Source organism: Daphnia pulicaria, chromosome 7, assembly GCF_021234035.1.
Source record: "Daphnia pulicaria isolate SC F1-1A chromosome 7, SC_F0-13Bv2, whole genome shotgun sequence".
NCBI classification, from domain to species: domain Eukaryota; kingdom Metazoa; phylum Arthropoda; class Branchiopoda; order Diplostraca; family Daphniidae; genus Daphnia; species Daphnia pulicaria.
This window is the reverse complement of record NC_060919.1, coordinates 1,022,970-1,032,497: the sequence shown is the minus strand read 5'-3', so window position 1 is coordinate 1,032,497 and position 9,528 is coordinate 1,022,970. Positions and strand designations below refer to the sequence as shown.

Below are 9,528 nucleotides of genomic sequence, written 5' to 3'. Positions count from 1 at the left end.
ACGGAGAGTTCGCCTGGAATTATGAGTTATTAGTCCTCAGTTCAACATCAACTAGCTACTCTATAACAATAGATGGATCTTACCCGGAACAGCAGTCAAAGCAACAATACTATTCCTCCTATTACTGGAACAACTGCAAATACTCTCCTCCATCCTTTCTGTTCATCTTCTGTACCCAATCCAATGTTTTACTCCAACTGTGTTGCACCTCCAAACGACTTATCTTCAACTCACAATTATTCACCTGAAACAACAACCAATTTTATTATCAGTCCTTAATGTAATTTTTTGTTTGATGGATGTGTGACAATTCGACCAATCACGAAATAAAGCTCTCTTAAATAACAATAAAAATACTCGATTAGGTAAAATATAATTAACCTAGCAATTAATCGAATTAAAGATAAGAATTGTACTACAAATTTCACATAAATGGTCAGGTGAAACGTTCTAACTCATCGTCCAACTGACGTAAATAGGCCAATAGAATAGATCTCAGGGTACAGAAAACTGTACATGTGGACCATGCTCCTAATGGAGCTCAAACACTGTCTAATTTTGGGGCAACATCATCACGTCTTTTCAGAGGGATAGGATACCCTAATAAGAAAAAAGTGTTGAAAGAGTTCTGTCGAGTAGGTACCTTACAAATATCCTATATTTGAAATAGCATTCAGCAGGTCACATTAGTCTGATACGAGAATTGCAATTGAAAATGATCTAGGGCCAAAATGCAAGACGAAGCAACAACCTATTATTATGTTCCCGTATACGTGAAAACAGAGGAAAATTTTACCTGAAATTATTAAAATTTGCATGGTGCTAATCAATTACTTTTCAACGCGAATGCAAATGTGCATGCGCTTTCAAACATGAACGGCAATAAGCTCGTTCGTACTGAGTCAAACAGGTTAGAAAAAGGTGAAATTTGTCGACAGAATCCTTTTTTTTTCAAGGGAATTAATGCGATTTCAGTCAGAAATGACGGTAGTGAAAGCCAGTAGCTGCACGATAGGGGAACTAATAATTGACAAGAGTGTAAGCAGGTTTTTATACCTAATGTCGTGACTGCCACCTTCAAGGAACTGGGGTCGTTGGGTCACTATTGTCCTAACTTACGGCAACGAATGGTTTTTTACCGTGTGAGGGACGTGAGAACGAAGCCTGCATTGAAAGGAAGCAAAGAAAATGGAATTTTGTAATTAAGCGGAAATACATCGATAAATGCCTTACGAGTTTGCTTCTTTCACCTCAAAACCTTTTTTTCTCACGAACTTTATAATCAAAGTGATTTTTAAAACATTTTCTTGTGTCCTTCCTTGTGGGCTTCTACACACTTCGCTTATAAAGAAATCTTATAAAATTACTCTTCGTTTAACAATCCATTTTCAGCTGGGAACCATTGAGAAGTCAAACGCCGAACTGGCTGGATATTTTGAATTATCTGATATCGGTAAAGACGAGAAGAAACTCCAAGGTTAATACCTAAATTCTCAAATAAGCTGTTGATCCTGGACAGCAATGCCGATTGAGTACTTCCGCCTGGATAATCTTAAAATGGATTAATAATTGATTTAATCTCTCCACAGTTCGTTCTTTTTCACTTACTTTTTACTTGCAAAAAATTCAGTAAACCTAAATACACTCAATTGATTAGTTATTAGGTTAATGCATACAGCCTTAAGAAGGAATGAGGCATTTTTATGTCACTCAGTTACTACCATCTCTTCACGAAAGTGTAAATAATCCCTACAAAAGCAACGAGAAGGATTTAAGTTTGTTACAATAAGGACATAAGATTTGAACTCGGATTAGAATAAAATTAAAAGTGACCACACTGGTAATTATTATTACTTTCAAAGTCGGAAAAGGAGCAACCCCTTCGCTAAAGAACGAAACAGACCTCCTAATCCAGGTTCAGGTGGAGCTACTCGACGCAGAGCTCACCAGAGATCCGTTTCCCAATCGAGAAGGTCGTCGCCGAATGGCCCAGCTGATTGGAGTTTCTGAGAAATCGATTATGGTGTGGCATTTTGATTATTTTTTTTTTAATCAAGTTACCTGTTCAAAATTAATTTCTCTTTTTGATTGCATCAGTGGTGGTTTCAGAATTGCCGTCGACGAGCCCGCCAACTTGGATCTTCACGAGTCTCAACATCAAGTCTTGAAACAAATCGCCAACATCGTCGATCAACGCCTTGCGTTTCTCGTCAAAGTCGACAAGTTAGTCTCTATTGGATGAAAAAAATGTGTGTGATCGATTACTGATTTTACTATATTTTCAGATACTTACGTCTCAACTCAAGTCCTTCCAACTCCTGGATTTTATTCGGATCCTCCGGCTGTTCCACCCGTGGAACCAATTAACTGCTCGACGTCCGGATCATCATTGTCTCCACTTCAATACGAATGGCCAGCTGTCCACAAGGCGTCGTTAGTCCCAAGTCCGATTTCAATCACTCGAATGGATTCTGAACGGATCAGCAACCACAGCGGCTGGAATATTCTCCTCCTTTCTATCCAATTTCTATGATAAATCAAACATTTTACTCCAACACTTTTTTTGATCCACATTCCTCATCTTTTTGTTATTATTCACCTAAAACAAAAAATCAGTTTCATGATCAGTCCTGCATGTAAATTTGATTTTTGACGCATTATTAACAATCGAATAAATTACGAAACAGATCATAAACAGCTTAATTATCTTTTTTTTTTTAATGTAAGTGGGAACAAATGAATATAAATTATCAAGGGGTTATCGGTATTGCCTTTATGATATTCATCAAATCTACTAATCAAGTAAACAGATAATTAACCAATTATCTAATATCAAATGAACCCAAATTCATCAATTCATCAAAATAAATTGTTCTCTGCCAAATTTCACCATTTAATTATTTGTCACGTAATATTTGAATTTAAAATCATCGTAAAATTTCGAAAATAATTAAAAAATGAATTTTGATGCCTAATTTTTGTTTTCAAATAAATTTAAATGGGGATTCGGAATCGAAAAAGTTTTGATTAAAGTCAGCTAGTATAGACCTTTTTAAAGTTCCTCGGTGTAAGCAGAGCGAAAAGTCGTGCGGCTAGTCGACTAGTGCGCACCATGGCGGGGGATAGCCGTAACTAGCTGCAGACTTGGCTTGATTCCTTTAATCACCTTGTTGTTTGAGGGAAGAACGAGGAGAAGAGGGAGAATGGGAGGGAGGAGGGCGTACGAAATAAAAGGGGACCCACGTTTCCTCTTCTCCCTCATTCGTCCCATTCTCTCTCTTCTCCTCGTTCTTCCCTCAAACAACAAGGTGATTAAAGGAATCAAGCCAAGTCTGCAGCTAGTTACGGCTATCCCCCGCCATGGTGCGCACTAGTCGACTAGCCGCACGACTTTTCGCTCTGCTTACACCGAGGAACTTTAAAAAGGTCTATTTGAACCCATAGACAAGTTCGGGATGCTGAGTTGCACAACCGCAAAATTAGGATCGTGCGCCAACGAGTCCTTTTAACGTTGTGGGGATAGTAGAAAGCGGGTTTTTTATTATTTAAGCATAGAATTACTTATCTAATCTTAGAAATGTTCAGGATTATCGTTGTTTAGAACATTCTGCTTTTTATAGAGTAATTTGAAATGTATAATTCAGCTTAGTTTACCCATTAAAATTAAAGAAAGTCCAAGCCTGGGATGCTGTTTAGTCTTTTCTTGTGTTTTTTGACAGATCTGCTGACAAGACCAAGCTCAAACACACAAGAAAAGACTAAACAGCATCCCAGGCTTGGACTTTCTTTAATTTTAATGGGTAAACTAAGCTGAATTATACATTTCAAATTACTCTATAAAAAGCAGAATGTTCTAAACAACGATAATCCTGAACATTTCTAAGATTAGATAAGTAATTCTATGCTTAAATAATAAAAAACCCGCTTTCTACTATCCCCACAACGTTAAAAGGACTCGTTGGCGCACGATCCTAATTTTGCGGTTGTGCAACTCAGCATCCCGAACTTGTCTATCATCACAGAAAAAGGGACTAGTATCTGTAAATGCATTTCACATTCAATATTGAGACAAAAAGAAAGTTGAAATAAAAAATATTTCAACGCGACAATACCAAGTAAGGCAGAAATTTGTTGTCTTTCACTTTCTTATTCAACAAAATCTGAAAATCGAGCCATGGATTCGCCTGAGTGACCCAAATCGTCCTCGTTGTGGCCTCCTCCGGAGCCGCTAATTCCCATATCCCCGACGTGTTAACCACTCGGTCATATACATCAATACTATACTATACATTTTCAATAGGTTTTATGCTTCAGTCCGCATGTCATGTCATCTGTGAGCCTAATTTAAAGGGACACAAACTAATATATTTAACAAACTTACCATTGAAGACTGATGTATCAAGTAATTTATAATTTTCTGAGAAATTCTGACTTCGGAGATAGAAATCAACAGCAACTCCCAAAAGTTCCTCACTGTCAGAGTTGTCCAACTGAAATAAAAAGGGATCCATGAACACTTATGGTACACTTTAATTAAAGCTATCTAGTTTTTTCGATTTTTTCTCATGCTACAGCAAGTAACAAAAAGGATTACTCAAACTCTGAATGTGATAACAACCATGAACAAGGACACATGCTGCTGAATCCTTAATATATTCTTAAGTTTTTTTTATCACAAATCAATTCTACGCCACACTGAAAAGAAGAAAATGAATGGTTTCAAAACATATTTACTTGTAGGCCTGCTGAACTGTTCTTCATTCCAACTCTTGCTGCTAAGTGCTAATCACATGTTCCACTTGCGCTTTTCTAAGCTTAGTTACTGAAAGACTATAAAATAACTTGAGACTTGAGAGTTATTCAGTGCAAGGAAAATAAGTGACAGGTAGTTAATAGAACGATTGAACGACAGCCAACACTTCACGGTTCACACCTCGCCGGTCGCCGCCATGTTGGTGTTTACTTTTACTTTGGTTCCGTCAGTTCCGTGTAAGCCTTTCCTTTTTTATTGCTAGATGGCAGCATTTCGTCTTTGATTCCTTCTTCGCTAGATGGTGTTTAATGCAGGACTTTAGGGATGGGATGGCACTAATTCCCTGTAATTTGAAAATTTAATTGAACGATTTAGTTGAAAACTTGAACAATTAGCGTCACATCATGAACGACGTGGATGATAAGGTTTTCACAGAACAAACAAATATGATGTCTAAATTCAGATGAGTTCAGACGAGAAAGAAGACCTTGCTCCGGCGACTACAATTTGTTAAATTCGTTAAATTAAAGAGGAATCTTGATCACGTTTTAATTAAGGCTAGAACCGGAAAAGTTGTGATTGAACGAAAATGTCAGAGGAACCGTTTTTCGGAATGAAATTGGGTATTTGAATAAAAATTGCAATCAAGCCAATGAAGAGTGAAAATGAGGTCAGATGAGCTTCGAAATTCATCACAAGGGCAAAATAACAAAAAACGGGGGCCCCACCCAGTTTTACGAGAGCAAAAGTTCTATCCCTATATGTGCCTGTATAATCTTTTCTGTGCAAAAATGCTCGTCGTGCATCACTTGAAAAAGAAAAATCAATGGCCACTTGTCGAGGTAAGCCCCACACCAGGTAGGCCTATAAAAACACAAGCACAAAATCTCAAAGTTGTCAGTTGTACATTATGAAAAACCAAAAACTCGAATTAACCTGCAGGTATAAGCTCATCCACTTCCATCCAAGTGCTATACAATCGTCTAAGTTTTTTTTTAAATTATCCGAATTAAATCTAAAAAATGTATTGAAAGGTTTTTATCGTTCTCGCCGCTGCCTTTATCGCCACCGTGGCCTCAAATGCTTCCTACCCCAAACCGGCCTACCCTTCAGCCCCGGCCTACCCATCTTACAGCAAGTCATACGATTACCGACGATTACGTAAGTATATTTTAGTTTTATTTCATTATTAACTTTACATAAGGAGCAGCTCCTGAACCATCTACTGTACCTCAAACTGTTTGAATTTGAACAAAAGACAAAGTTGAACTAATTTGGCTGAGCTTTTTTAATTTTTAATTGAATTTCTTACCAGTGGGCATAAGCAACTGGCGAGGAACAGCACAATAACGAACCATTTACCATTAAGAGCAATATCAGTCATTTCTTTCATGTCGCTTGTCCCACGGCCCGCTCAAGTAAATAAATAGCAAACGTGAGAGCAAACAATGTTCTTGCGCAAAGATCAGAGTACACAAACAAATAAACAAATAATTGCTCTCGTTTGTTTTCTATTACCACTGTTATTCGAAAACTTTCAGCGAGAATGGTTGATTTGCAGAAGTGCTCCAACAGCCTCAACATCACGCTCGAGTCTAACACACGTCTTCGCCCTGCTACTACGCGTACTTCAAGAAAATTTATTTATGATAGCAATAAAGTAAAAAGTTCTCAGATCTCAATTCCTGCTAAAGGAAAAGTAAGACGGTGCCACCTTTGGCGAGGAAAATATTATTTGTCGATTGTCGACTCTCGTTGTAATTCGTTGAAATTATTGTCAAAATCAACACATCTCCAACAAATAGCAAATACTAATTATACTGAACTTTATTTTCAAACTGAAGACTTTTAGCACAGAAAATGTTAACAAAAATTTGATATGGCTATAAAATAGTTTCGCATGAATCAAAGTTTGAACCACTATCCGGACAGTATAGCTGACAGCATTGCTGACATTCTATTAGATATCAGTAAATTAAACAAATTAAAAATCTGATAAAAAACAGAGTTTTCAATTAAATACAAAAAAGATGGATTCGAAGACAAGCTCATGCTCCTTCGTAGCGTTGAGAAACTTCCTTCTTAAGTGGGCAAGCACTTAAGGTACTTCTGGGTTAGCCTATTAGTAATAGGCTTTCCCGCTTCACTCTCAACGGGTCCCTCTAAAATGGGGGTCGCACTGGGTTGTGAGCCCAGTAATCCACTTCGTATGATCACACTGGATTGTGTAGTAATCCAGTAGTAATCCACTTAGTGAATTCTCCACGCTTGATATTGACCCCTATGTCAAGGGAGCAGTGATACTTCTCACTGGCACCATCCACCATTTTCGTTTCATTTCCTTCATAAGTAGTCGACACGCTAACCACTACACCATGAGCGCTCTATCTAAGAAGACTTTTTAAAGGTAAACTTTTAACCCGACCTTCGAGTTATTGGGTTTTGGATTATCAATAAATTCTACCGTACTCATTCTGCTTTATTTTATTATAAAATACCGTTTTTCTTTCTTTTAACAAAATCAGAAATAATTTTAATATTTGAAATTCCTAATAGAGTGCGAGTGTGAGTAATGCCAGGATAGTGGTTCAAATTAAGTTGAGTTCAAATCTGGTGTCTTGCGAAACTTTTTATTTCATCAATTAATTTCACCACACTTTCTCTGCTTTATTTAATTGTAGATTACCGTCTTTGTTTCTTTTTGAAAAATCAGAGATAAACCGGAAATAAACTATAAATATTTGAAATTCCTTAATAGAATGCGGGTGTGAGCAATGTCCGGATAGTGGTTCAAATCTGGTTTCTTTCGAACCTTTTTTGAAAATCATGTATACAATTTTGATAAACAATTTCGTTTCTGGAAATGTTTTAGTTTGAAAATATATTAAAGAACTATTTGGTGATTAAAGAATTTGTAAGGCAGAATGCATTGAGGCGAGCGTTTATATAAAAAATCAATTTAATAAAAAAGTCAATAAATTCGACGAATGTGTTAGCAATCATTAAGTCATTAATTAAACTAAAAAATTAACTCATTAAGCATTTCAGTCTTGGGATAGTCGCGATGTGTCCTGACTTCTTTCGTTTTTTTTTTCACCACATGATGATGATGAACGGACGAGCTGTAGGAAATCATGCAAATGGAGGAAGTCATGCTTACATGGATGAAGGTGTTGTAATTGGCTGTGAAGAACAAGTGGAATTAACAAGTTTGTGAATTCTCCTCGTCATTGGAAGTCGGATGAGTCGCAGCTGCCATCAAGCCAACCAACCAATGCGGTCACGGGTCACACCATTCATCTCGAACGTAGATTTCCTTAACGTGCACGAGAAAAATAAAAGAAAGACAATTAATTTACTACAAGGAACTTCATAAAAATGTAGGAAAATCCTTATACTTCTCCAGGCACTCAGCCGCCAGTGGAACACGAGTCACTAATCAAAGATCCGCTGCAAAAAAAGAAGTTGCAATCGCGTTTGAGAGCAGCCTAAATTTTCAGATGATTCAACTAAAGTTGTATTAAATTTTCGGGATCAAAAATAAATATAAGAATCAATTAACTCACAATTAAAGGCCAGGCACCCATTTTGGCTTCGATTCCGCCAGAGACTTTTTCGGTTAATGCCCGTGTAGCGGGGCATGGTGGCCGGTCCGGTGCCGCTTTTCGGCGCTTCTTTTAACGTGAGGCTGTTTGTCAAGGTATTCCTCATGTACCTGCAATGTTCGGCATCAGGCCGCTTAGGCCTACTAGGCGGAGAAATAAAACTAGGATAACCGAACGGGAAGGGCCATCCATTAACATTAACTGATGTGGCACCGGAAGGAATCCTGGATTGGCAACTTGGCTGTACAACGGGAGCATATCTCACACTGGCAACTGAATAAAAAACAATGCTCATCGATTAGATTCATAAAATTCAACAACGATAATAAATGATTTGTAATACAGGGATGATAGCATATTTGTACGAGACGCGAGGAAGGAATGCGAAACTAGACGCCGGGCTGCAGTAGCTCAGCAGAGTCACGATCGCGAATAAGACGACGGTCGGTAAACCTTTTTTGATTGCCCAACATTCTCCTTAAACAGATTAAGTTAAAAAAAAATTCAATCAATTTTATACTTTCATTTGAATCACAGTGCTCTCAAAAATTATTTAGTGTTTCGCCATAACATTTCTTTTTTTAAATAAACGAGTGCTGGTAGTTACAATGGACTAGAATTCAACTTTAAGTATACAAATCTTTTTTTAATTAAAATAAAATCTCAACATCATTTTTCAGCTGGATTCTTAGACTGACGTTGGTGTTGGTTCAACGTTGACGGGAAGTGTGATTCACTTGCGAGCTAGGCTCACTTTTCATTGCGGGAATATTGTGGACGCTCAAGAAGTACCAGACCCTTATTATTCGCATTGCAAAATCTGCCTTCAATTGAGCCACCGTCCATCACAAAAAACGAAAGTCAAAAGGAAGGAGAAAAAATTGACACACAAAACAAAATCTCAGTGTTGCTGATGCTCATTCGAGAGTTGGTAACTCTCTCTTACTGTCCCGTCCGTCTCTCTTGAACAGTCTGATCAAATTTGAACCGTTAAATATGAGCAGTAAGAGTCGAAAAAATAAAAGGTTTGGTTTAATAAGGAAATACCGTATTATGAACTTGCCTGTCGCTGCCATCATTTCTAAAACTGGGTGACTTTCCAAAACCTGGAATTTTTGCACAGTGGAATAGAATAATTATCAATTTCGACATTTAATTCACTGAGTTCAC

The 9,528-nt window shown here is 37.4% G+C and overlaps 2 long non-coding RNA genes across 17 annotated transcripts; both read right to left on the bottom strand.

Moving 5' to 3' along the window:
* Positions 1-83: 83 nt before the first annotated feature.
* LOC124350314 lies at positions 84-5,075 on the bottom strand. 16 transcript variants are annotated; one of them, XR_006920741.1, is made up of 9 exons: positions 4,735-5,075; positions 4,382-4,490; positions 2,294-2,527; positions 1,855-2,231; positions 1,609-1,749; positions 1,486-1,551; positions 1,234-1,426; positions 1,057-1,164; positions 84-244 (listed from the first exon to the last, which is right to left on the bottom strand). It is a non-coding gene; the product is annotated as an uncharacterized LOC124350314 (long non-coding RNA). The 16 variants fall into 16 exon arrangements; XR_006920744.1 differs by having other exon boundaries at positions 1,486-1,542; XR_006920749.1 differs by having other exon boundaries at positions 1,234-1,422; positions 1,486-1,542.
* A 2,603-nt stretch (positions 5,076-7,678) lies between these two features.
* Positions 7,679-9,399, bottom strand: LOC124350351. Its single transcript, XR_006920824.1, has 5 exons — positions 9,249-9,399; positions 8,702-8,835; positions 8,320-8,631; positions 8,152-8,241; positions 7,679-8,069 (listed from the first exon to the last, which is right to left on the bottom strand). It is a non-coding gene; the product is annotated as an uncharacterized LOC124350351 (long non-coding RNA).
* Positions 9,400-9,528: the final 129 nt, after the last annotated feature.